Source organism: Canis lupus, chromosome 17 (genome assembly GCF_011100685.1).
Source record: "Canis lupus familiaris isolate Mischka breed German Shepherd chromosome 17, alternate assembly UU_Cfam_GSD_1.0, whole genome shotgun sequence".
Lineage (NCBI taxonomy): Eukaryota > Metazoa > Chordata > Mammalia > Carnivora > Canidae > Canis > Canis lupus.
The window spans coordinates 53,331,599-53,357,794 of NC_049238.1; the positions used below are offsets into that span (position 1 = coordinate 53,331,599).

The 26,196-nt window shown below is 46.6% G+C and overlaps 1 long non-coding RNA gene across 3 annotated transcripts in view; it reads left to right on the top strand.

Moving 5' to 3' along the window:
• LOC111090445 overlaps positions 1–18,833 on the top strand; it is a 46,932-nt gene extending 28,099 nt beyond the window's left edge. For 2 of the 3 annotated variants that reach the window (XR_005371905.1, XR_005371906.1), the window contains exons 2-4: positions 553–711; positions 16,749–16,986; positions 17,740–18,833. This is a non-coding gene — a long non-coding RNA (uncharacterized LOC111090445). Of the gene's footprint in view, positions 1–552; positions 712–16,748; positions 17,341–17,739 lie in introns of all 3 variants that reach the window. The other variant, XR_005371907.1, reaches the window with a different exon arrangement.
• Positions 18,834–26,196: the final 7,363 nt, after the last annotated feature.

Sequence of the window (26,196 nt, forward strand, 5' to 3'; positions counted from 1 at the left end):
CACAGAGAGAGAGAGGCAGAGACACAGGCAGAGGGAGAAGCAGGCTCCATGCACCAGGAGCCCGATGTGGGATTCGATCCCGGGTCTCCAGGATCGCGCCCTGGGCCAAAGGCAGGCGCCAAACCGCTATGCCACCCAGGGATCCCTACTCTTCCCATTTAAAGGTTACACTAGTGCTATGTATATTTACACTTATGTCTCGTGTCTCTACAAGATTCTACCTTCAGGTTTGTACTCACCTTATCTACCTCCTTAGAACTAAGCCTAGGGCCCTGCACACTCTACATAACTGTTCACTGAATGAGCGGGCGAGTGAGGAAGGGATTGTGAAAGACCTCAGTGAACTCTTGGACAGGCTGTTCTGGGAGGACATAATTAACCTAGTTGAAGCCCCGGGTAACGGGAATGTTTCACTGGCCTTTGTCTTCAGTTCATTCAGTCAACCAAACCTCTGAAGTGGCATGTCCCCACTTTTTTCTTCAAATTACATGTTCCTGCTCTGTTTTTATCTCTGTCACTTCATCTTCTTTCTTTTCTTTTTCTCTATTGTAGGTTCTCCTACTGTGGTGCCCTTTCCACTCATGTTGACCCAAACAATGGTTGTTCTTCCTAATGTGTTGTGGTCTCGTGGGAAGCTTCATGAGTGTCAGTGATGAGCTGGGACTGAAGGAATAGAACAAAGACGTTCGGTTCTGGCTGTGTGCCACCCAGGTAACCACAGATACTGGACGGGAAAACTTTGTGCCACTTCCCACGGAATTCATCAAAACTGACTTGTTTTGACTAGCATTAAACAATTAGACTTAATTTTCATATTTCGTCATTTTGGGACAACTGTTTTGGTTTCCATTACCTTCAGTTTTAGTGTTTGCTCAAGGATATAGTGATCAAATAAAGAGCAAAGTCTCCTTTAATGATCACTCACAGAGCTCTCAGCTCTATATCATAACATTTGTGCACTTAGAAGTATTTGCCTCATCCTCCTCCCCCTCCTCTTCCTCTTTCTCCTCTGTCACCCCTAGATATATAGCTTGCTTATTCCTGGATTTTATTTGCCTGGGCCTTGCAAAGTGTCCTCTTTTTGTTCTTTCTTCATGTTTCAAAAATAACATGCCATCCTCTGTAAAGGAAGCCAGTGCTATTGGCTGCTCCTCAAAAAGGATAGATGGCAGTCAGCTGATTTCTATTGGTTTTAATCAGCTGTTCGGGGTTTAAGTCCAGGATGTGACATGAGAATAAATGCAGTTAATGAGACCACAAAGTTTTGGCCTCAGCAGCACAATTTTCTGATCCTCTGACCTGACTGGTTATAGATTGCAATTAAAAATGCCTTGTAATTTTACAATGTTTCATGCTCTTCACAGAAGGTTATTTTATCTGTTCTCATACTCTTAAGACGTGGTTCTTTCAAGAGCTGGAGTTCTCAGGTTTTCAGACCAATATGGCACTAGATGGAAAGTATATATGGTGGGGATGGGGAGTTGGGAGGGACTAAGCTTAGGGTGAATTGTCTGGCACTGTGTTTCAGAGTGGTGAAGGCTTTGTAAGCCTAGGAGAGAATTTATGTCCTTAATGGAGGCAGGGATGGTGTCTGTCCTGTTAATGCTCTATGCTCATGCCTAAAATAGTACCTGGCATAAGACAGGCACCCAGGGAAAGTTGGCTTGATGTCTCTTTCCCTTGGGGGAGACAAGAGAAGAAAGCTGAAATGGGCAGAAGGGTGATTCACTCTTATCATCTGTACCCCAAAATAGAGATCTCAATCAATGGTCTTGGGGAAATTGTGGTTCCCAAATTATTCCTATTTGTAAGCGAGGGATGAGCTTAGCTCTATTCCGACTTCCCTTCTTGTGTCTGGCAGGGAAGATGAGTTGTTAATTAGGTTAGTCACAGTTCAGATCATTGAGCCATATTTACTCGTGGGTAGAACTTTAAGGACAATGGGCTGGTGTGTTCACCAACTCACACAGGTTTGTGGGAGCACATCACTTTGGTCCTCTGAAGCTGGCCAGAGGTGGTAAGATCCTTCAGCCATTCAACTGGGACAATGGGTCAGCTCTGCTTATCAGGAGTGGGCAGTAGAATCTCAGGCCCAAACCCAGTTAGATGTGTAGACAGAAGTGTGTTGATCTTGCATTTGCTATTTTCCCTTCGGCTTCCATTTCTCTTAGGAACACACAGGGAGTGGGCTGGCTGAGCCAAAGCAGATCTTGAGACTGCTGGGCCCATCGACAAGGCTGTAACTAAGAGTCCCGGCTTCACCCAGGTCCGAGTGTAGATCCTACTGTCTATTCTATGTGCTCTTTCATTTACCGCTCTCTCCAGGCTCGTCTGCAGTGGCTCTTGGAAATAAGCATCACATTCATTTCCTGTGATTGCTGTCACAAATTGCCACAAGGTTGGTCGATTAAAACAATAGAAATGTATTCTCCCACAGTTCTAGAAGCCAAAAGTCTAAACCCAAGCCAGCAGGGCATCCTCTGTCCTTGCCTGTTCCAGCTTCTGGTGGCTGTCGCGTTCCCTGGTGTGTGTCTGTAGTACTCTGACTTCTGCTTCTGTCTTCATATGGCTTTTTCCTCTTGTGTGTGCATCAGGTCTGCCTCTGCCTCCCTCTTATAAGGATACATGTGGTGGCACATGGGGCCCACCAGGATAATCCAGAATGACATCTCCATCTCAAGGTCCTTAATTTATTCACATCTGCAAGAGACATTTTTCCAGAGATGAGGACCTGGTATCTCTGGGGCCATCATTCGTCCCACTATAAGCAGACTCCAGAATCTTGCCTTTACCTCACCCATTCTTTTCTCCTTTTAAAGAGATTGGTATCTTCACAACTGAATTTCTTTGGGCAGATTAAGCCCCCAGGTCTTGTTCTTGGGTATGGTGCCAGAAGGGACAAATGGCATCTTATTTCTTCTAGTTATTACAACTTGCTCTGAATCATAATAAAAAAACCCAGGACTTCCAGGCTGGATCTACATGACACCAACATCTGTAAGAAAAGCAAAAAACAAATGAGAAAACCCCCAGGCAGTTAAACCAGGTGCTTGTTTCTAAGCATCTAGATGTTGGGTCCTTGTATTTGGGGGTGTAAGCAACACTGTGGAAGCAGTCTCAAGAAGAGGGGGAAGGTCACGGGTGGCCTGCCTGGCAGGGCGGCAGGATGTCAGGGGTCTGGAGGGAGGGCACACTCTTAGGCGTGGGGGGAGATGAGAGGGAAAGAGGACGGACTGGCCTCCAAATGCTGAGCTGCAGAACTGTGTCCAAAAACTTGGGGTGGAGGCACAATTGGTGGAGAATGGAGACAGAAGTAGCTGCAAATGCCCACATCCTGGCCCCTCCACGCAACCATATTAAAGATCAAAGGGACAAAGTCCGTGCATTCCAGAAGGAATCAGGCAGCAAAGCGCAACTATGAAAGCATTCTTGACTGTCATACCCTCGAGTGCAGTGAACGGGCTCTCTGCACGGCCCTGTGCTCTGCCTGCAGAGTGGAGAATGCTCCTTTAGTCTTCATAGGGTCAGGCCTGTGACGGGGATGTTTTCAGTGCAATCAGAACAAGATGCTTCGGCACAGTGGCTCCTTTTTCCTGCTTCCCTGGGGACATTTAGGGGCCTCTGGGGATGGAGAATGAGGGGACACTGTCACTTTGGTTTCTGGCTTTTCAAGAGCAATCTAACCCATTTCATTTAGGCTAAGGCTTTTGGAACAGTCACCTGGTTGGCAGCTCCTTTTCCCTATAGGATCTTCCTGAGGGAGGGTTCAAGACTCCAGGATCTTAGTGATAAAAACTCGACCACTTGCCTGACAGTGGGTGCCTGACAAAAGGATGTCAGGTGCCTGACAAAAGGATGGCAGGAGAGTTGCTCAGGTCTGAGCTCCCAGGCCTTTATTCTGAGGTGGTGATGTGCTTTCTCTTCATCTCAAATCACAATGACTCTTATTCCTTCTCCACTGCATGGCCTGGATTTTAGATGGGCTAATGGACACAAGGCCATGCTATTTGGTCATAACTGAGGCCTGCCATCCAGATGGGCCATAGGAGTCAGTGTAGTTGGGGACTAAGGGCCCAGACTCTGAATTTAGTGACCCTGCCACTTCCTAGCTGAGTAGACTCAGACCTCAGCTTCTTTCTCTGTGGGAGTGTGAGGATAATGACCACCTTTAAGGCTGTTTGTATGGATTGCATGACACAAATTCCCAAAGCAACTAGCTCAATGAGTGACCTATAGTAAATGCTCAATAAATACTAGCTATTTTTTATTGCTATTATAAAAGGACTTTTCAGAGAACATAATTTTCTTTTTTTTCTCCTCTGGTTCCTGCCCCCCCCCCCCCCCTGCTGCTGCCCTACTTCCCTTCTAGGATTCCACATCTGGGAACCAAAAACATGAGATAGAGACACACACAAACAGAAACAGAGTATGGATGTTTCCAGAGGTCCTCACATCTTGGCTGGGAGCTTATTTGTTTATAGTAAACCAGTTTTGTTAAACTCTGAGACAATTATTAACTTAAAAATATGTAAATTTCAATTACAGCAAAAATTATGAACCATTATTCAGGTTCCCAGGTAGAGTTAAATCCAGTTAGTAGGTTAATATGCCTGTGACATCCTGACTTTCCTACAAGAAGTCGAGGCAGGAAGCTGCAAGCGATGGATGTAATTGTAAACAAGGCCTTTGAAGATCATTTTTAGATCATGAATAGTTGCTTACAAGAAGAATGAAAAACAACATTTCTGACACTATACATTTTCTTTTTAAAAATTTCCCATCTTTTCTTTTCTTTCCTTCATTCCTTTCAAGCTTGCTCTCCATTTGTGGCTCATGCCTACCTGATTTTGGAAATTCTAATGACAGAATGAAGCAGAATTCTTGGCTAGTATGCAGTAGGTGCTCAGTAAAATTAGGTTGAATGAGTTTCTTTCTTCTTTTCTTCCTCTTCTCTTCCTTCCTTTCTCTATTCTTTCTTTTCTTTTTCTTTCTTTCTTTCTTTCTTTCTTTCTTTCTTTCTTTCTTTCTTTCTTTCTTTCTTTCTTTCTTTCTTTCTTCCTTTCTTTCCATGGAAATTTTTTTCTAAAATATTATTTTATATACCATGTAATTTAAATATTTTTCTAATTTAAATTTTCTACAGTACATGGGCATTTAACTATTTCATTTACTACTCCCCATATTTATATATCAAAACTGGAGAAATACTTAATCACCTATTTTGGGTAGCACTGGGCCAGGGAACTGGAGGCTATAAGGGACAGGGAAATAAATTTTCCTTTCACCTTAGCTTCTCTGTGGGTGTCAGCTTTATCCTGCTCTCACCATGGACTCTCTTTCTGAAAGTTGCCCTTCGCACCCCTACTCCTGAGTCTTTCCACATCCCCTGTTTAATCCTTTAGTCCAGAGTGGGATTGGAATTTCTGAACCTCTTTTCAGAATTTCACAGGAAGAGATTCAGACCAGCCCAGGTTAGGCCAGGGGCTCACTCCTGAACGCCTGGCTGTGGCCAGGGCCACACGGTGCAGACATAGCTGCCACAAGTTCCTTCTCCTCATCCTATGTGTGGTTGGCAACAAACTATACAGTGCTAGGAAGAGATATTTTTACTGAATTTAGTATGAGATGAGAGTTTTTAAGTACTGAGCTACATCTGAGGAAGGTTATCTGGTAGTAATGTCAGAAATGACTTCAATGGTGAGAGGGATGATTTACTAGAAATTCTTTTTTTTTTCTTTTAAAGATTTATTTATTTATTTATTTGATAGATAGAGTGCATGCAAGTAAGAGGGAAGGGGCAGAGGCAGAGACTCAAGCAGACTCCTCACTGAGCCCGGAGCCTGATGCAGGGCTTCTGAGCTGAAAAGAAGAGTCAGCATCCAACCAACTGAGCCACCAGGTGCCCCTACTAGAAATTCTTTTAGCAAGATGGGGGAAGGGAATGGGAAGGCACTGGGGCCTTCAAGAATTTTCTAGCAATAGATCACAATTGCCATGGAAGAGCTGCTTTCTCTACAATTATACCCTAGCAGACAATACAGAAGCAGGTAGCAGTAAGGGGAAAAGAAGGGCAGACTAGGGAGGGCTTTTGGGGGAGGGAGAGAGAGTTCCTGGTAGGGCTTAAGGTTAGCACCATGTTCAGTTTTGGCCCTGGGCCTCATTTTCACTGGGACACCACAGAGAGTCTGGAAGCACGTGGCTCCTGAAGACATACAGAACCTGGCTAGTAAGCAGATCTCATTGCCGCTGACACACCGTGAGGCATGCCAAGCTTCACCTCTGTTAGAAGGCATTTCTCCTGGGGGAGGGCAGGTAAGCAGTGAGTCACTGACAGGACAGCCTAGGACATAGCTTAAATAAAACGTGAGAGAAAGTCTTGACTCATCCTGGCTGGTGGTGTCTGCTGAGTGTGCGGGTATAGATATAAACACATGGCCACACACATTCCCCCACACCCTCTCACACTCGAGGGCAGGGCCACAGGGGGTCAGGCAGTGACTCAGAAGGTAGCGACACAGATAACCTGCTGACTAATGCTTGTGCATTCCTCAGTCAGAGCCCAGGTTTGAAGGACAGGTGACTCACAGAGTAACCCTCTCTCTGATTTTTCCAAGTACTATCCTTAGTTCTCCAGGTCACTCCAACCTCAGGGACACCCCTGGTGTGGAGGCTAATCCTGCTACTTTCGGTCCTCAGCCCCCTATTTCATTTGCTCACCGGGATTCCTGTTCCACCAGCCTTTCCACTTCTAATCATTCACTCTGTCAACAAATATTTAATCGATGTCCACAATGTGTCAGCTCCATGCTGGGTGCTGGGGATCCAGCAGTGCACAGGTAATGGCTCCTGCCCTCAGGGACCTATGACCTCCTTTGGGGGACTGTCCTGACTCATTTTCTGTGGAGGCTGGTTCAGTCAGGAAAGAGACACATCTTCAAACTCCCCTCTCTCCAGAACCCAATGGGGCTTTTGCTTCTGGGTGGGTGACTGGTGGGATCTCTAGTCTGGCATGAGTAGCTGGATCCTTTCCCATGTACCTACTTCACATTTCCTGCCACCTGAAGAGAGAGATTCCTCTTCCTTCCATCACATGTGTAGCAATTTGGGACTATTTTGTAGGCAAAGGGCCAGTTAAGTGTGTACTGAACTTCACACATACAACAGCCTCTAGCCCTGTTCCAGGGGTGCTATTTGTCATCAGGCCATATTACCATCATCACTGTTACATGTCAGGAAACTGAGGCTCAGTGAGGTGAAATCCCATAGATCACAAGCCTGTAAGAGACAGTCCTGGTCCATCTGGAACCTACTGCTCTCAATGGTCACATGTATTATCTCAACCCCAGGGCAAATTCTCTGCCTTCTTGGAGGCATATTCATTTTGATCCCAAGGTGGAGCCATTCCTCTTCTGGCTTCTCCAAGTGCCCAACCTTCTTTGGTCCAGAAGGCACAGGGAGGGACAGAGCATCACAGCAGATAGCAGATAGCTGCAAACATGAGGGAGATTTCAGTGTTGCATAGGTCTGGTGACCAGGGCTTATAGCAGGACTACAGGGTGGTCTTTGGTATGGATAGAACTTATCTTTAGGCTCCAAAATCCTTAGTAATATCTTCTCATGGTGCTAGTTATGTGGGATACTCCCTCAGGTGGGGCCCACTTCTGTGGCCACATCAATAATGTGGAGAGAAAGGTGGTAGGGTCATGATCACATGCTTTTGAGCTAGAAGAGGTCACAGAGATCATTGATTTTTTTCATGTTTCAGACAAAGAAAATGAGAGACTGAGGTGATTCCAAGATTCCCGAAATAGGGGTGGGCCTGGGACTTGAACCCACGTCTCCTTTCTCTGACATCACATTTCAGCACTCTGTCCAAGATTACAGGAAGCTCAGGAATCAATGCAGTTGGACATGAACTACAATGAAGCTTTCATCTATGCGAGTGTACACAGATGGGCTCCTCCTTCTGCAGATCTCCCCTCCCCAAGTGACCTGTCTTGCAATTTCACCCCAGGTCTCTAGGGGCCCATCCTGCCCCTTATTATGTTGTCTTGTATTATAAAGATCTTCAGTGTAAGAGTTCCTTTCCAACAGTGGCATTTGAGAGTGGAAAGTTTAACCATAAGTTTGGCTGGGAGAGCAAGCATTCTATTCATCTGCAGGTGTTCCCTTTCTTTCTCTTTTGACACTGCTAACTGTCTTTGTTTTTGTCTTTTTTTTTTTTCTTTTGTGGAAGAACCTGTGTTTGGCAGGATAGACATGTCGGCATCTTGTAAAGTATAATTTCTTTTACTGAAAGGCCTTGCATAGTGGGTCCTTAGCTTTATTTCACTGGCTGTGAGGAATCTCCTCCTGGGAAGATCCACGATTCCCTTCCATTTTGCTTGAGGTGGCAGGTGCTTTGGGAAGGCTTAGTTCCTGAAGTTGAACAAAGCCTGGTTTGAGTCCTGGCTCGTGCACTAGGAGAGCAGTCGGACTTCAGAAAAGATACTTAACAGCTTTGAATCTTGATTTTCCCACCTGTATAATGGGTATATTGAGGAACACACAAGCCAAAGAGAGTGAAGGGGTCTCACATGCAAGATGGTCCAGATGCCCTCATGGGAGAGGCATCTTTACCTTCAGTAAATTGAGAAGTGTTGGCTGCCTTTCACTGCTTGGGAAGATAAAAGGCCTTTAACTTCAGGTAAACCCCACAGTAATCTCTTTGGTACATACACATTTATGAGATAATCATTCTCTTGCTGGTCTCCATGTGTTTTCCTCCGGTGGCATGGCAGCGAGGTGGTTTGGGGATGCTGTTACCTGTCTATGGGGAGCCAGAGTGGTGGGAAATGTGGCTGGAGAGTCCTCGTCCTTCCCCAGATGCCATTTATAAACCATCCTGAGACTCTGGGCAGGACATTAGCTTCAGTGTTCTCATCTGTAAAGTGATAGGAAGACTTAACCCTTCATTAGGCTGCTAAGAAATGAACTGAAATGGCCTTTGGAGCAATTAGCACAGTGCCTGGTGCAGGTGCCACTGATTAAATTGGCATAATTTCAGAGGGTTCTTGTTTTGAGGGTATTCTTATGTTGTTAATGAGGCAATATCTTTTTATAGGGTATCAAGAAGTGATTCCCTCTTGAGTTATTCCCTGAAGTTCCCCTTAGAAATGTTCCAGTTGGCCGGGCTGTGTTCCTGATCTCGGAAATGTAGGCTCTTCTCAGTCGGAGGGTCCCCATGCATAGGGCCCTTAGCCTAAGTAAGCAGGTATTCCTTGTTGCCAGTCCCCCACCCCCTCCCACCCCCAGCACTTTTTCTGGAGCTTCATAATCTTGACCTTGATACAACCCTGCAGAACAGAATTGGGTACATGGTGTTGTTCATTCTGGACCCCATTGGGGTTGGGGGAGAGAATAGGGTTGGTTTTCAAAGCGCCCCGTGCCCTTGCACACACTGGTTCCTCTGCCAAGAGTGGTTTCTGTCTTCCCCTTTCTTCTGCTAAGTGCCTGGTCATCATTTAGGAGGCATTCTTGTGTGCTTGTTTGTTTGTTTGGAAAGCTTCTCCAGGGGGTCCTCAAGGAATTCCATGGCTGCTTCTCTGTGAACCCACAGCTCACCTATCCTGCTGCTATGAAGCTCCTGCTGTGCGCTTGCGTTGTGCCCTGTGCATTGTGCATGGAGGCCCTGTGTGCCACCTGCTTTCTCTCTCACTGGTCCCTACATTTTTTTCCTCCAGTCCTACATGAGCCATATGTTCCCTGTCGTTTCACGAGGGGCTGTGCCTCCTCTCATCTCTGCCTCAGCATTGCGTGTCCCTCCTCTGTGCGTCTACTCCACGTGGTTAGCCCCTGCTCATCCTTGAGCCTCTGTTGAACACCTCAGCTCTGAAAAGATGTCCCTGAGTACCTGTGTCCAGGTGGCCCTCCCTTGGGCATCAGGGGCACCTTCTCATAGTCCCTATCATACACACTGAGCAGTTGCTTTCTGTTTTCATCTCTTTGTTCCTGCTGGTCTGTGTGCATCTCGGGGGAAGGGGCTCTATATCCTGCACTTTATTGTAGCCCTGAACTAGCACTGGCTTGTAGTAGCTGTTCCTCATATTAACCCATCATATCTATTTTCATGTTTGAGGATGTAACTTATTACCTTCATTATTTCACATCTGCAGGGGTTAGCACAGGCCTGGCTTGCAAGAGCTCCTTATTGAGGCTGACTTAGAGCATCAACTCCAAGGCCCTGTCCCCAAAACTCCTTCTTCCTGCATAATCTCAAATTTCTCTTTTAGCATCAGAGAATCAAGAAACTGGAAGGAGTCCCCAAGGCCCATCTCCTCACAGAAAGCTCCAGCTCCCTCCCCTCTCCCTGGCAGGTGGTCCTGCAATGCCTCCCCACTCACTCCTCAGCACTTCCACTCACCCCTCCCCCCCAGCCAAGCTGTTATTGGCAATTCAGGTAATGTTTCTGGGCCTTTCTTCAGGTTTAGACTCACTCTGGTTGTACTTAAGAACATGAATTGGCATTGTCCAATGTTAGTAAATGTTCTCGCAAATCTGGCTGTTGCAGACCTGTCTCCATCCTCTTCATCAGATCAATATGCTGAGCACCCAGGTCAATGGGAATCACTCCATGGGTTCCTGGCCCATTTATTAAAAATGTGGAACAATTTAAGTTCTTGCTGCTTTGACTGGAAACCGTTGAACACATGTTGTTTCCAGCAGGCTCTGGGGCTGGGAGGTCAAGTTTCAGATGCGATTAATTCAGTGTAAAGGTGAGCTTGCCAGGCCTGGAATAAAGAAGAACTGACAGCTGATTTACGATGTGGCTTTTAAACAAATCACCCCTAAAGCCCAGCTCGTTTCATTATGGAAGGGGCTCAATTTGTATTAAAGTGTCATCCTTGGCCCTGTAGTCAGCAGCTGGTGGAAAGAAATGGGATTTCAGCGATTCCAGAAAGTGTCTCCACAATGTTTGGCAAAAGAAATGCTGGTGCTTTCAGATCCCTCTTACAACTATTTGGTGACTAAACGTACTGTTGGCACTGGGGGTGTGTCCAACTGCAGAATTAGCTCTGGGAGGCCCCACAACTTGGGCTGGGGGTGCTCCGGTATGTGGGAACACCCTCCACGCAAGCTGCCCTTTGCATCCGTGACCTGCAATGGTTTCTGTCCCCAGAATGGGGATCAGGGACAGGGACAGGTCCAGAGAGGAGGCTGCTCTGGACCTTGGGAAAGCAATGCCTGTCTGCAAGTGTTTACAGGGATGCTTTCCCTAATTAACATTGTTTCAGTTCACTGCCTCCTCTGTTCTCTGCAGGAAATAGAAAGCTTGCTTTAGCATCCAGGAAATAGAAAATGTGACTAAAGCCTCCTTGTGACTCTGGCGCCGACTTCCAGGTATTTCAATGTTTAATGACAGACTGTCTTGTTTCTCTTTGTCCTTCCTGTTCCAAATATGACATGGATCACTCTGCCACCATCCAGGAACATGGGGCTCAGGTGGAGTCCCGAGAGTGGCAGTGGAAGGAGGCCCCCGTGACTGAGACTCGCGCTTTCATGGGTTTTGGTCTTCCTGTCCCGATCCCAATAACGATGACTAAGCGGCAGAGAAAGCAGAGTCATTTCTGAGGCCCAGACAGGCTGCCCCGGGGCCTCCTTGTTAGTGGTCAGCCGGCGGCTGGCCATGGCTGGCGGGAGGAGAGGGAGCATCTGTGTGTACGCAGGATGGCAAAACCAGGGACAAGGCGCCCTGAGAAGGGAGAGTGACAATGGAAGAAAACCTCACTGTGACCGTGGTACAGAGTTAGCCAAATACTACAGGTAATAAGCTTGCTCAGGTCCTGGGTTTCTAGGCTGACCTCTGCTCTCTGTTTGGACGTGTGATAGCAGATTGCTCCTGGGATGGGCAGCCCTCATTCCGGGTGTTTGCAGACGAAATGCCGGGTAGCATCTGGAGCCATGAGCCGGAGATGCCAGCTTCTCTTGGCTGGGCAAGCGGCTCCCCGGACTTTAGAATTGCAGTCCATAAAAGGAGAATTTATGAACAAACAAGGAAACCGATCTCTCTTCTGCAACGTTAAAAAATGTTTTCAACATGAAGTCTTCATTGTCGCTTTTTTTTTTCTGGCAACCCAGTCCAATTTGGTAAATTTACTATCGCTCCAAATGTCTGTCACCTGCCACCCCACTTGCTGAATTAGTAGCAATGTGTGTCTACTTCTGGTTTTGCACGCATCACATAATGCCCAGGGTTTTGCGTATTTCTGCTTCGATCTATGTCCTCGGTATAGTTTGATGGAAAGAATTTGAACTTTGGGGCCAGGCAGATCCAGCTTTTCAATGGTTGTGTGAACTTGAAAAATCTATTTAACTTTTCTTAGCTTAGTTTTCCTTCTCTGAAAGATAGAGACAATTCCTATTTTGGGGTGCAGTGAGGCTTCTGAGGGGCAATGCATTATAATTGCATTGTAGTAGGAGGTGTGGGACAGGGCAGGCCCTAGACTCTGTGTTAGCACCCATCTCTCCACCCAGCCAGTTTGCACTTGCCTTATAGGTAACATTGCCTCATGTCTGTTTCTGTATCTCTCTCAACACTCAACCCATTGCCTCCTGTAGAGCGTTACTCTGATAAACAGTGAATGGACTAATTTTATTTTAAAGTTGAAGTGGAGTGAGGAATGGACTCAAGGAAGATGAAAGGGACATCTGATTGGGCTGGAGCCTTGCTACTCAAAGTGTATCGTAAGGGTCGGAGTCCCCAGAGTGCTAATAAAAATTCAGAATCTCAAGCCCTGCCCTAGACCTACTGAGCCAGAGTCTGCAGGTTAACCAGTTTGTCCAGGCAATTCATTTGCGTATAAAACCGTGAGAAGCTCTGGGCTAGAACGTTGTGTCAAAAACCGTGTACCAGCCCCGGTGGCGCAGCGGTTTAGTGCTGCCTGCAGCCCGGGGCGTGATCCTGGAGACTAGGGATCGAGTCCCACGTCGGGCTCCCTGCATGGAACCTGCTTCTCCCTCTGCCTGTGTCTCTGCCTCTCTCTCTCTCTGTGTCTCTATGAATAAATAAAATAATAAATCTTTAAAACAAAACAAAACAAAAAAAAAAACCCGTGTACTAAATAAATAAATGAAGGAGTAAGATTAGGAGGCTAGCAAAATACCTTGCTCAGACACTGCCGGTTTTATTTAAAAGGAAAATTCTATTAAAAATGGAAGCCAATACTAATACTACTAAGCAAATACTAAGTCCAATGGCAGTCCACTTGCAGAAGACCCTGCCTCTGGTCCACAGCCACAGACATTGAGTTGCCCCCAGACCCCCATTTCCCCTGAGAGCACCAAGTACCCAGCCCTTGGGCCTGAGCTCCCACACGGCTGGGTTGTCCCTGGTGGCCACCTCCTGTCCCTGGCTCTGTGAATCTGCTTGCTGCTTGGGGTTTCCTGGCTTGGCTCCATGCCTCAGGACACCCTTGGTCACTGTGACTATCTGTCTGCCTGAGTGCAAAGCGTGGGGACCTTTCTCAGCCCTGCACAGAGCACCCATTGTTCCTGTTTGGATGACTGCCCTAAATTCGATTCATTGGAAAGTGCTGGAGAGGATCTGGCTCTCACATCCATTTTTCAGAGTCATGGTGCATACCTGCAGAGTGGCACAGAACCACTTGTTCCAACACCAGGGTGTCCCTTTGTGTCTGTCTGTCCTTCCCACCGGTACACGCTGTGCAGATGTGGTCTTTCTTGCCCACCTCCTTTGGACTTTTGCTTGGTAAATAAGGCGCCCACTTGGGGTCTAATTCCTGCTACTGTCTATGCAACTTGTCTTCCATGGTGGTGGGGGCAAGGCGTCCGTCCCTTCTACCTCTAAAGTACACTTCCAGGCATGGTCCTTCTCTCCACCTGTCAGGCTACCACCGGCCCTTGCCTGGACAACAGCAGCTCCCTTGTCACTGAGTGTCTGCGGGTAACTCTCTTGATAGCCACCAGAGATGTTTTTCTTAAAACATGAATTGGATAGTGTTTGTTTCCTGATCCAAGGGCTATGTCTCCCTGAAGCAAGACACTCTAGCTTCCTCCTGGCAGCCTTGAGGGGAGCTGCCTGTCTTCTGCCTTCTCTTCTGTCACCTTGTCCTCATCTAGGGCTCCCTGGTCACACTGATCTTCCACTTCCTGCACCTCAGGTCACTGCTGAGACAACCATCCCCAGGCCTTTGTCTCCACCCCAGCTGAAATAGTCACTTAATTCTTACTCTCCGTGCTGTTCATCACTTTTCTAGCAGTTTCAGTCCTTTGTTGGTGTTCTTTTTTGGCCATCTCCTCTGCTAGCCTCTGAGCCCTGCAGACACAGGGAGGGGGTCTGTTTGCTCACCAGGTGCCTGCTGCTTCTGCCCTGGGGTCTGGGATACACCGGGTGCTCACTTAACAGCTACCAAGTTGAACGAACGAGCCCACGGGTGCTGCGTATTTTCACCCTAAGGCCCCTTTCTCCCAGTCTCTATCCAGAGGCATCTTCTTCACTCCTTTGGGCTTTCTCTGTCAGGTGGGTAGACTTGCTTCCTGAAGCCTTCCCAACCCCCACCCCACCCCACTCCCTGCCCAGAATCCTCTTCTCTCTCAGAATCTACTGGGCACCTGGGTGGCTCAGTGGTTGAGCATCTGCCTTCGGCTCAGGTTGTGATCCTGGGGTCCTGGGATCGAGTTCTCCATTGTGCTCCTCAGAGGGAGCCTGCTTCTCCCTCTGCCTGTGTCTCTTCCTCTCTCTCTCTCTCTCTCTGTGTGTGTTTGTGTCTCTCATGAATGAATAAATAAAATCTTAAAAAAAAAAACAACTCTCCTCTGTCACATGACACACATGCCAACACACGCATGTACACACACACCTGTTCTGTCTGTTGGCAGATGTTGTTCTTCTGAGAGGAGGTAGGGACAGAGGTTAAGTGTGGGCTTCTGAGTCCAACTGCCAGGGTTTGAATCTTGCCTCTGTCAGTTACTTATTGGGCAAGAGACAGACTCTCTGGGCTTCAGGTTTCCCATCTATGAAGCAGGGACAACAGCAGGACCTTCCTTACGTGGTTGTTGTGAGAATGCAAAGGTCGAAAACTTGTAAATCTATCCAGAACAATGATGGGCAAGTAGTAAGTCCTATATAAGTGTTAGGAAGAAACCAAGGACCAAAATGTGATTTTGCTCCATGAAGCTCTCCTGGAAGTGGACTTAGAGCCCAGGTTTACCCTAGGCCAAGAACCTTCCCACCTTCACCATGGCTACTAGAGGTTGCCTTTGGGACAAAGTCCCTGGAGTCTCCTAGGGCTCCATCATGGGTACATCCCAGTGAAAAGGAAAAAGAAAATCAGGTATCAAGCAAACTCCTATGTTCATTCAGCAACTTACACCTCTCTGCTGCCCTGATGGACCCTCGGCTGGAAACAAGAGGGCGGGGGGTGATTGCAGTCCCTGGCATGGACTCCGGGGACAAACTGGGACAGCCCAGCAAGCAAGGCACCTGAAGTGAGGGCTCCTCTCAGCTCATCTCAGGGGCAGGTGGGAGGTGTCCTTCTTTCCCCCAGCCTTCCCTCCCTCTCTCTGTCCAGCTGCCTGCCTACTTCTCACTGTCACTGTCTTCTTTCTGTATTTCTCTTACTTTGTAAGTCTCCCCTCTCTCAGTCTCTTTCACCACATTTTCTGCCCTTCCCTCACTTCCAGAGCTGACTCATGCTTCCCAGGGCTCGCAGCCTTCTCTAAGTTAGGGATCATCCGGGGCACAGGTTTACCAGGCCTTTCTCTTGCCTTCTGGTTGGAAGCCCAGGAATCTGTATTTTCTTTTTCTTTTTTCAGACTAGGGCTTTCAATTTTAAAACTCCATGTCTCATTTGAGAAATGAGAAAATATACAAAATTAAAATACAGCGAAAAAAGGGTTATGAAACATGTAAGAGAGGGGTAGGATTAGGGCATCCAGGAATCTGTATCTTTAGCAAGCGCTCCTAGTGACCTGTCTTTAGAGAAGCTGGGATGTCCCGGCTAGGGCTTACTCATGTTCCTCCTCCACAGAATCTCCGTGGTTCTTCCCCAGCCCAGGCTGTATCTCATGCTTTGACCAGGTGATGGCTGTGGTTCTGGGACCCTGAATGAGAGTCATCAACAATCTATAGCTTTTCTACTCAAGCCATAGAAATTTCCAGACAGTGAGCATCAAGTCTTTTCTCACATAGTGGATCCCCTCCACACGTAGTTGGTTGAAGGTTTACTTTTTTCCTCCTATCCATTATGGATGAACCCTGGAATGGTTTTACTCAAGCACCATCAAAAAGCTATGAGGGAAGAGACACAGCAATATGCTAAGGAAGAGAGGTATGTTCAGAAGCACCTGGGTGGCTCAGTGGTTGAACGTCTGCCTTTGGCTCAGGGTGTGATCCTGGGGTCCTGGGATCAAGACCCACATTGGGTTCCCTGCAGGGAGCCTGCTTTGTCTATGTCTCTGCCTCTGTCTCTGTGTCTCTCATGAATCAATAAATTAAAAAAATTTTTTTAAAGATTTATTTTTATTTATTTAAGAGACAGAGAATGAGAGAGAGAGGCAGAGACACAGGCAGAGGGAGAAGCAGGCTCCATGCCAGGAGCCCGACGCGGGACTCGATCCTGGGACTCCAGGATCACGCTCTGGGCCAAAGGCAGGCGCGAAACAGCTGAGCCACCCAGGGATCCCCCCCCCCCTCAAAAAATTTAAAGGTATGTTCATTTCTATTAAACATGTCGTACTTATTATTCTAGGTTTGACTGAGTAACCAAAAGGTCTCTGCTGCCTGGATTATTTGCTGATGTCTCCAAGGGAAGAAGATACACAGACAGAGCTGGGCTGGGTTTCTTGTCTGAAGAGCTGCTCCCACTCCCAGCTCCACTGTGAGCTACGTGTGTGACCTCAGGGAGATGTGTCAGCAAACCCAGACTCTGTTTCCTCACTGTAAAGAGAAGGTTAAAAGCCTCTACTGTTGGATGATTGCGAGGTTAGGTGAGACATCATGTGCAAAATCACTCTGTAAACTGTGAAGTGCTGTGCCAGTGGTAGTAATTACTCTTCGTCATCCCTAGAGTCGGTTTTTCAGCTCACCTGTTTCCTTCATTGCCTGGCAGCTTTCCTACCTGGGGCATGTGACTAGGACTGAAATGCTAGGGAGCCCAGAAAATCTACTTCCCAGCAAGAGCTGTAAAACATCCCATCCTAATTGAGAGAGACAAAGGAGAACAATGAGTCAGAGGAGCTCCAGGGGAGCGGCCCGCTCCGACAAGAGGCTTTGCTGAGGCTCCTCTGGCCTTACAACGTCTTACATGGGTGTGCCAGGGAATGAAGGCGAGCAGACCCGTGGTAAGCTTTAGTTGTTCAGGGAGAAATTTGGAAACCAGACTATGATCGGACGGATACTTAACATCGCTGAGAAGGGATGAGATTGGCAGATGGTAACACTTAAAATCTGAACAATAACAATAGGAAAATGATAAAGGCATTACAGTGAAAGGAGTCTGTTGTTCTGTAAATGAACTCTTAGAAAATCCGATTTTCTGAATTTGATAAGGACGTATCGGAGCAGGCAGTTTTCAGAGTTCTGCGAGCTCTGGCAGGGCTGGCTCAGTGCGTGTGAGAAGAAAGCAACAGATTTAAAAAATCAGGACAAGCACCAATAGAAATAAACTTGTAACTTGTTGTGACGTACCCGCATCATTAGAGATTTTGCCCTTCACATCTCTCTTTTAAATCTGACTCCAGGAAATCGATTTGGAACCGGATCAATCCCATCCTCGACTTTGCCATCCCTCTCTCAGAATTATAAACATAAGATGATTACAGCACACTTCCTGCATGTGCCTTCCATGTGGCTCCAGTGTCAGCCTCACAAACGCAGGCGAGTAAACACTCCTGGTGCAGCTCTGAGGCCTCGCCCCTCTGGTTTGCTCTTGAGCAGGGAGAGGCTGGGAGGATGGGCCCCGGGGTACGTCTGCCCTGGGAGGTACCAGCCTTCTCCCTTCTGGTGGCAGAGGAGTCATCCTGCCTTCAGGGCTTTGCATGTTGGGGTGGCATTGGGGAGCTACAAAGGAGGCTGGGAAATGTTTTCTTTTCTTTCTTTCTTTTTAAAAAAATCTCTTTCGCTCCAGCCCATTCCTGGAAAACCACAATCCCCCCGCCTCCCCCAAGCAGTCTCCAAGTCCTTCAGTTTTGAAAAACACACATTTTCTCTGCTACCCCTTGCTCCTGTGGATGTTTCGAGCCACAATTACTTTTCAGTGTAAATGAGTATGAGGCTGAGGCTTTCCTTAATGTGTTAGGATGCCAGGCCCCTGTGGTTTGACACCACCAAAATAGACAAATTGTTAACTTGATGGTTTTTCGGCAATTTTCTCCCCTCTCCCGGATCTCAAATGAATCTCATTCCTAAGGAACTGACCAAGGAACTCTGACCTCTTGCCTCAACTGCTTAAAGGCCTCTAGTACTTTTTTTCCTTGGCCTGCTACTCTCTTGATATCAGAAGGTGAACTGAACTTCAAAGGGCAATAGGCCAGATGTCTTGTTTCCCCCACGAAGGGCTGGTTTCCTCTCATTTGTCTGCATTCCATGTGCGTGATTTCAGGTTGGTATCCATTTCGCCTGGGCCCCCACTCTGCAGGGCAGTGACTTGGGTTATTTGCTGGTCCTGATGCTGCAGGGATTTGACAAAGTTCCGTTATCCATGCTGCTTGGTGTGAGTGTGTGCATGCATGTGTGTGTTCTCCGGCAGCACCAGCAGCCCCTGGGGCCGGCACTCTAGTTTAGCAGCCACAATTCATTCACACGGTTCATGTTGATTCATACTGAGTGCTTGAAATATGGCTTGTGAATTAAGATGTGCTTTCAGCAAAATATACACTCAAAGATTTAGTATGAAAAATAAAATGTAAAATATCTCAATAATTCTTATATGGATTGCATTGTGAATTGGTACTATTTTGGATAGGTTGGGTTAAACTAAATACATTTCAATATTAATTTTACCTATTTTTATTTTTTAAAGTGTGGCTACTAGAAATCGTGAAATTCCATTTGTGGCTCATAGTACATTTCTGCGGGACAGTGGTGATCTGGACCAATGACGGACACTTTGCAATGCCTCAGCTGAGTCATAGACTTTGAGTGTACTTGTCCTGGTGCCCTGCACCCTTCAGGCTGTGCATTGAGTGAATGGGTGGGCTTTCATAAATCACGTTCCAGAACTGAGAATAGTAGGAACACTCTGTCTTCATGTGTACCTTTGGGATCCCACACCAAGTCCCGTCAGGTGGCACCTCTTCCCTGGCCAGGCTGATGTCCTGTGTGTGTCCCCATGTGCAGCATAGATAGACTTGTGCTCACTGGTCCAGGGCTGGAAGGAGGCTCCTGGTGACTCAGATCTGGTTGGTCGCTCCCAGTACACCATAAGTGTATTTGTCCTGGACAATATGCTACCATTTGCCACCAAGTCTGAGCTGGATCACTTCGCTTTGACCTTGACATGTTTAGAAGGAGGCTTAATGGGAAAGATGGGGTAATCGGGGTGGCTTAGCATCTGGCTCTTGGTTTTTGGCTCAGATCATGATCTCATGGGCCATGGGTTTAGGCCCTGCGTCAGGCTCCACACTCTGCAGGGAGTCTGCTTGAATATTCTCTCCTTTTGCCCCTCTCCCAACTCACACATGTGCTCTCTCTCTGAAATAAATAGACCTTTAAAAAAAATGATTAGGTAGCCTAATCTTTTCATTTTACAAAAGAGAGCACTAAGAGTTGGCTGTACAATGTTAGAGGGCAGTGACTAGGAGCTTAGACTTTGGCAGAGGAGGTTGGGAGTTCAAATCCTAGCTCTGCCATTTCTGAGTCAGAAAAACTTGGGTAGAGTCATTGAACATTTCTGGATTTGGTTTAGATTTCCATTAAATGAACACCATCATATCTGTCTCAAGGAATTGTTGCAAGAATGACATAAGAAATATATGGAAATGCCATGGACTAAACATTCCTACTCTGACCCAAATTCATATGTTAAATCCTACACCCAAGGCTTTGGTGTTAGGAGGTGGGGCCTTTGGGGGAATCATTAGAGCTCTGCTTTCTGTACCAGATTCACGCTCTTATAAAAGATAACCCAGGGAGCTCCCTCATCCCTTTGGCCGTGTGGGGACACAGCACAAAGACAGCCATCTATGAACCAGACGCCGAATCTGCTGGTGCCTTGATCTTTGGCTTCCCAGCCTCCAGAACTGTGAGAAATAAATTTCTGTTGTTTATAAGCCAGCCAGTCTACGGTACTCTGTTACAGTAGCCCAAACGGACCGAGACAGTGAATTACTCACACTGTGATCTGGCGGAAAGTGAGCACTTGATAAATAGTAATTATTTTCGTAAGATCCTACGGCTGATTTGCAGCTGAGGTTGGGTTTGGAGCCCAGATCTTGACTTCCTGTTCCAGTGTCCTTGTTTTATGGGATACACCAGGCTGGGAACAACTTGTCACATCTAAAGTCTACTCACCAGGACTCACAGCTCTGCCAAGTGCTCCTGCAGCTGCCTGTTCTACTGCCAGCACTACGCTTCTACTCGGCACCGCACTGAACTGTTTGCTTGTCTGTGTCCCCCAGGCCCTGTAAGCTCGTTGAGGGCAGGATTTCTTTCTTTTTTTTTTTTTTTTAATTTTTTATTTATCTATGATAGTCACACACACACACACACAGAGAGGCAGAGACACAGGCAGAGGGAGAAGCAGGCTCCATGCACCGGAAGCCCGACGTGGGATTCGATCCAGGGTCTCCAGGATCGCGCCCTGGGCCAAAGGCAGGCGCCAAACCGCTGCGCCACCCAGGGATCCCGAGGGCAGGGTTTCTATCTCATTCATTAGCACTGCCCTTTTGTTCTTTCAAAAAGTACTGAGGACCCATCATGTGCCAGGCCTTTACCTAGATTCCTGGGGTGCATTGGGGAACACAAGTAGACAAAGGTCTTGCCTTGAGGAGTTTAATTTCTAGTCGGGGGAGATGTTGGAAGGTTATACAGGATTCAGTTTTTATGTCATCCAGATCCACAGACCTGGCCTGGCTGGGAGCAGGCCTGGCATTGGCTGCGTCTGTGCCTGCCAGTCTGGAGCCACTTATGCGTGCACACTGGTGCAGTCCTTGGAGATACCCACCACTGCCACTCCTACAGCTAAGGGGCCAGCTGCAAGGGCCATCCTTTAGGCTGATCTCAGGCATGGCCCAGAAGCCCTCACCTGGTGCCTATCCTGCCATCGTTTAATTCTCACCTTCCACACTGGGGTTTCCTGTTCTCATGAAGCTGAAAAACTCCTCTGGGCTCATCTGCTTTCACATCACTTAGAAGTATGAGTTGACACACATGGGGCTGACTTTGACCAATGAGAGAGCAGCGACCAAAGGGTACATTCTTCTCTCCTCCCCTGGGCAAATTGTTCGGAGATGAATTGCTTTGCTTAGCCTCCCTGAAGATGTCCTGTGGGACCCAGCTGTCACATTTTACAATACTATGGTCATTTGGAAAACATATTCCCTTAGGTTTGCTCTCCCTGCTTCTATACCTTACCTCCTCTTCCCTCATGTCTGCTTCCCTGGGATTGCATTCCTTTAAGCTATGTTTTCCAGGGAACTGGGCCAAGGCAGTAGGTGATAAGTGCTGCAGAAAAAATAAAATTTAGAGTGGGTAAAAGGTGGTGTCAGGTGTGCTGGTGATGGGTTGCAGTTGTCAGCAGTATTGTCAGTATTGGCCTTGTTGAAAGGTGATATTTGAGCAAAGATTTGAAGGTGAGGAAGTTGGCTACTGTGGGCAAAGGGCATTTGGGGAGGGGACCTCTTCCCATCTCACTTTTCTCTTTTCTTTGGCACCACTGGTCAGCTATTCTGTCTGCCATTGGATGGCAGGGAGTGCCAAGGCACCCAGGCAGAAGGTGGCAGGCATGGCCACGGCACAGCAACGAGTCAAGGATGGCTTTGGATCATCAGAAGGAAAGTTGCAGGATGTGAGATCAGAGGGATGGTGGGCAGGAAGGAGGGTCATCTTATGAATTGCTGATCACTGTAATGGCTTGAGCTTTTACTCAAGTGACATGGGAACCTGTTCTGAATTTTGCACAGTGGCACAGGTGCACATGGCACCTCCTAGTGCCTGATGAATGGCACAATGCTTGGCACATAGGAGGTGCTCACTGAATGTTTGTGGAAGGAAGACATGCAGGTGATCTTCCACAGATCCTGCTCTGGAGCACAGATCTGCTCCTTTGCAAGAATCTTCCACAGATCCCTGCAAAGGATCCCCCAGCCACATAGAAGGCTAGAGCCTGACTCGGACGTTTCTAACCCAGAGTTGAAAACAGATGGAAATAAAATGCCAGCATTAATCCAAAAAGCATGTGGAAGAAAGATCAAATGGGAGAAGAGAATGAATGTGTTTTCAGAGGAGCTGTGTGCTTCCTTCAGAACCAGATTTGTGGGAAGCCAGCCGAACCACCCTTGTGCCTCGTGGCAGAAAGTGGGGTTTTGCCTGTATCTGGGTAGTTGGGAGAAGTGCATCCAACTTCCTGACACCCTAGCAGTGAGGGAAGGGCTCTCTACTACCAGCCAAGTGAGTCCTGTGAGCTTTGACTTGTGGGAAATGTACCCAACGAAGTGTTTCATAGTTGGTTCTATGAAATTCCTTTAGCAGGGTCATTTCAGGTTTGAGTTCTGTGGATCATACACTAGTGTGTGTGGCTGGCTCCTTTCCCACCCATCATGGCTGGCTGAGGTCAGGAGTGTCAGGAACAAGAAACCTCCATATGCATCCTCATTTTTTCTAGGGCTTTTCTTCTTCCCTTTGCTCCTTCCTTTTGTCTTCACTTCTAAAAGATTTTGAGTGTCAAAGGAGAAAGAGTCTGGGCTGGTGGCTGCAGAGTTAGAACTTTTAGAGCATAGATAAAGCAACAGGTCAGCGGGAGCATCTCCAACATCCTCTCTAAAAAGCAAGAATAACTGCTTCCAGAGAGCAGAAAAGAAGGGAAGTGTAACAACATGGATCCTTTTATTCTGGGGGCAGTGGTTCGGACGGGGGCGGGGGTTGGGGTGTTTTAGAATCTGAATTTGATATGATATTGATGATTTATTTTAAGGAAATCTGGAGACTTATGTCTAGGCCAAGGAAAATTGGGCTCTTTGTCAAGAATCACGTATGTCAATCTTCCTAATCACCTTATTTTGATGCTCAGCTACCCCTCAGTTATGCTGCTGGGAGAAAAGGCAAAGCCCAAGGATTCTTAAGTATTTTCCAACCAAGGCCACATAAATCTTTGGAAATTAGGATAGATTGTTTAGTATCTAGTAAGGGAAGACACTGAGACTTGGGAGGGTCAATAAAACATCATGTGTCTGCAGAACATATGAGAACCTTACAAGTGGGAGCAGTCAGCTGGGCAAGAGCAGGTCTCACAGCTTCATAAGAAGTTTTGCCATTGCCCAGATGGGCAGCTGGGGCCGTGAGGTCTAGCTGTTCATGGGCATGCCTCTAGGTGTTAACCTGACTTCCTTAGTATCCAGAGGAGCATATCATAGCCAAAATATGTATGGCTATTGTTGTATTATGGTTTTTCTTATACCATGATTTGGTTTATAGAAATATTGGAAGGAGTATTTCAAAATTTAATTAATAAAAAACAATATAAAACCCCACTGCTACATCCTTGATGATGGGAAAACGAGTGGTACAGTTACTGTATAACTTATTATCTAGGGAGACACCAGTGAAAGTAGAGAAACTGTTCCGTTCTTCACTTTCTGCCCTATATCCCATCCCAGTCAGAACCCACAGGAGTGTAGGTTTAGGAATGACTTCCCTAGGCTACTTGACCCATTCCAGCTCTTCTGTGTGAGAACATTATTCTAAACCAGGGATGGCAAACCACATTCCACACACCAAACCCAGCCCACTGGCTGTACTAGTATGTGAGCTAAGAATGGCTTTTATGTTTTTAACTGAAAAAAAAAATCAAAGACAAATATTTTGTGGACATTTTATGAAATCCAAATCTCAGTGTCCAAAAACAAAGTTTTACTGAAACATAGCTATGCTTCTTTATTTACCAATTGTGCTAAGTGACACAAGATGCTAAGTGGCAGAGATGAGAAGTTGAGACAAAGAGCGAATGTCTCACCAAGTCTTATATTTCTTGTCTGATCCTGTGCACTCCCATGACATTCAGGTTGGCAAGGGAACCTCTCACCTTTGACACTGTCTTTCTTCCCTTCATCCTTGACCCTTTGGTCACTTTAACAGTTTTTTTCCCCACCTCTTCCCATCTCACTTTTCTCTTTTCTTTGGCACCACTGGTCAGCTATTCTGTCTGCCATTGGATGGCAGGGAGTGGAGCTGGAGGTGGGGAATGAGAAAGCCAGAGCAGGAGAAGGAGGCTCTGCCCTTGTCTGGCCACAGCCTGGAGTCACCACAAGACCACCAGAGGTTTCATGCCATCAGGAGGGACTCTTTTCTTTTCTGGATTATAGTCTAGAAGAACTTCTGAATCTCTCTACTTTGAGCTTATGATAACCTCTCTTTATGCCTCAGGAAAGTAGGAGTTTGGGGGAGAAAACATAATCTATCTGGCACAAATACTTCCCTGTAATGGGGATGAGAATTTACAATGTAGAGGGCCGGTCAAAGGTTATACATTCTTATTGTTGACTGACCTTCTTTTGTGAACCCAACCTACACATTATGCTTGTCTTTGTTAATTCTGTTTCTTCCCCTGGGATCTGCCCTCTTTCTCCACCATGTCTTCTTCTTCTTTAAAGTTTAAAGGGCTGCTCAACTCCTCTCTCCTCTACTAAGCTTTCCCAGACAGTCTGTCACAAAATTTTTCTCAAAGCTTAAGAAAGTACTTCCTTTCTACTTCTCATCAGGCTCTTGGGATTGTTAGGAACTGTCTTCCATCTGGTTTCCATAACCATCATCTCCTTGTAAGCGATCTCTGTCTCAGTGCACACTCATCTTTCTTCTGAACCCTTAGAGGTGACCCTTACCTCCATCCTGATTGTCCCGTTCACATCTTTCCTCTACAGGCTCTAGAGCCTTCATATGAGCTGTAAAGCTGACCACCTTGACACCCACCTTCCTGGCTTTAAATTCTTCACTACCCTCTGGAGGTATATGAAGCCTCATTTGAGCTGGTTCCTACCTTCTTCTCCAGTCTCATCCCCTGCTTCAAATTCTGTGCTCTGGAAAAAAACCTAACTGTTATGTAACATGTCATTCCTTATATCTTGCTCTCTTCCTGGGATGATTTTCTGCCACCCACCCAGTCCCCTTTTTTCTAACCAACTTCTGCTTATACTTAAAGGCTTAGTTCCAGGGCCAATGCTTCCAGAAATCCTTCCTAGACTTCCCTAATCTTCCCTTTCCAGTTGGGTGTGTTTATCTATGCTTCCAAATGCCTAACTTTGTGATTATGTTCTCTATGTTATATTGTATTTATCTGTTTTCATGATTGTTTCTTTCTGGTAAACTATGGTAAGGACTAAGTCCTATTTATCTTTATACCACTGGTTGTTCTTTTGGTCTCTGACTTATAAGAGGTTCATAATAAATGCTTATTGAGTTGGTAAAAAGATAGATGGTAAATCCCTTTAGAACAGGTGGTGTTTTATATGTTTGTATTCTAAGGACCTGGCTCAACATGTGTTTTTGCTGCTGCTAAGGATGATTCCACATTCCTCTTCTTTGGGTTAAAGATGTCATTGCAGACTTTTGGCCAAACCGGAGCCCCAGAGTAGGCTCTGCAAGTCTACATGTTCTCTGACATGCTTCTTGGCTTATATTATATAATCATAATGATAAAATAATTGCAGGTTGAGGGGTGCCTGGGTTGCTCAGTCAGTTGGGTGTCTGCCTTTGGCTTGGATCCTAATCTCAGGGTCTTGGGGTCAAGCCCTGCATCGGGCTCCCTGCTCAGTGGGGAGCCTGCTTCATGCTCTTCCTCTCCCTTTGCCCCTCTTCTCCTGCTTGTGTTCTCTCTCTTTCTCTGTCTGAAATAAATAAATAAATAAATAAATAAATAAATAAATAAATAAATTTAAAAATTACAGGTTGAGTGGTTGGTCTTTGTTTATTTAGTGTCCTAAGACACAATCACTAATCTTTAGCATAACCCTGCAAAATTAATATTATTCTTTGCCAAAGAAACCGAG